The 1,951-nt window shown below is 48.4% G+C and overlaps 1 pseudogene; it reads right to left on the bottom strand.

Moving 5' to 3' along the window:
• Positions 1 to 327: 327 nt before the first annotated feature.
• On the bottom strand, positions 328 to 1,414 carry LOC149973252 (zinc finger BED domain-containing protein 4-like; annotated as a pseudogene).
• Between the last annotated feature and the right edge of the window lie 537 nt (positions 1,415 to 1,951).

Genomic DNA, 1,951 nt, shown 5'->3' with positions numbered 1-1,951 from the left:
GAGGCGATGGAGAAGTTGCGAGAGAGGAGAGAGATGTTGTGCAAGTGTGTTCTGCTCAACATTCGGACCTCCGGCGACGGTCCAAAGGTCCGGAATCTCCGGCAGCGGTCCCACGGTCCGGAACCTCCGGCGACAGCACACTGCGCCTTTGTCTGCTCATTTTGAAGGACGTGACAGATTTTGAACAAATCACTAGTATAGACTCTAATGTTGTGATGATGGAAATGTAAAACAAATGAAATAATATTTTCCTGCTAAAGAAAATACAATGGTAGAGAGCAACAAGGGTGGGGCATGGAGGTAGGCTGCAAAAAGGACTATCAGTTCTTAGCAGTTCTTCTGGAGAAAGATCAACATATTTTCATTCTCTGGCAGAAGTCTGGACCTCTCCTGGCTTATTGTGTTATCTGCAGTCGAAAATACCGTCTCGCTAGGGGTGGTGGAGGCTTGAGCACAGAGGTGGCTTGTTGCAATGTTTGTGAGGGGCAGAGTAGCTCTCTTCTCCCACCACCACATCACAGGATCTTCAGCCATGGAGATGGGAGGCAGGCCTTTGTAGAGCTCCACCTAAAGGTCAACACGCTCGCTGAGGGTAAGGGACGAGCTGTAAGGAACGAGCTCAACTCCCTATCCTCTGAGAACAGCTCCTCCAAGGCACTCCTTGTTTTGTACAATGGAGGGACTGTCTCTTCTATTTCCTCTCTTTCTCCTTCAGACTCCTCCTCCTGTTGCTGGTGCTCTGTTTCTGTCTTCTCCGGCTCCTCTGACAGCCCTGGTGTTGCTCCTGTCACATTGGCCTCAACAGTTGCCTTCCTCAGCCTGTGCCAGGTGGCGTCACTCACCGTCCTCCCTTTAAATATGGGGTCCATTGCTGTGGCCTCATGCAGGAAGGCTTGAATGTCTTCATCCTGATAGCGCTCGGAGAGGTTCTCCCGCACCTCTTTGATGGTTGCCACAAACGTATCTTCATGCTTCACAGTGAAGAGCTGTTCCAGTTTTTTGAGGTTGGGTTTGATCTGTCCACAGGTGGCATTATTTTCACATGATACACACAGTGTGGATGTATAGAGGATTCTCATGAGCTGGACAAACTCCTCAGCCTTATGGAAGTCCTCGTCCTTCAGACAGTCCAAGTTGTCCTTGGTCATTGTTTTTCGCAGTCTTGGGAGCCAAGGCTGCGGCTTGGATGGCTGGATACTGCTCCATGAATCTCTCTATCATTAGAGTGAGTTCCATCTGATCTTGACATCAAGGATGAGTGAGGGTTGCGGAAGGCCTGAAACAACAACAAACAACATACATTTAATTACCGCACACTTGAATATTGAATATTAAATGGTTAAATGTGGGAATTAGGTTGAACTGGCTTCTTACCAAGGAGCTGCTGCTTTTCCTTCAAGACTGTTTTGGACATGGAGGATCTCTTGAACCACACGACCACTGCTCTGATATGGGCTGCCCATTTATCAATGGAAGTAATTTGGTAGATTTTCTGCGCTGCCAGATACAATGTGTGTGCAAAGCATCCTATTTTTAGGATGTGTAGCCTCTTGATGGCAACACCCATTTTTCTAGCATTATCAACAGTCACAGCTACAATCTTACTCGGCTCTATCTCAAACTCTTCCAGATTGTCTGAGATCTTCTCTGCCACTACTTTGCCAGTTGCAATTTGTACACTGCCCTGGTGTGGGTGACCTTCTGTTTTACACTGCCCTGGTGTGGGTGACCTTCTGTTTTACACTGCCCTGGTGTGGGTGACCTTCTGTTTTACACTACCCTGGTGTGGAGGACCTTCTGTTTTACACTACCCTGGTGTGGAGGACCTTCTGTTTTACACTGCCCTGGTGTGGAGGACCTTCTGTTTTACACTGCCCTGGTGTGGAGGACCTTCTGTTGTACACTGCCCTGGTGTGGAGGACCTTCTGTTTTACACTGCCCTGGTGTGGGT

This window comes from Oncorhynchus mykiss, chromosome 21 (genome assembly GCF_057628025.1).
Source record: "Oncorhynchus mykiss isolate SJ-2025 chromosome 21, ASM5762802v1, whole genome shotgun sequence".
Lineage (NCBI taxonomy): Eukaryota > Metazoa > Chordata > Actinopteri > Salmoniformes > Salmonidae > Oncorhynchus > Oncorhynchus mykiss.
The sequence above is the reverse complement of the archived record's forward strand: the minus strand, read 5'-3'. Positions and strand labels throughout refer to the sequence as shown.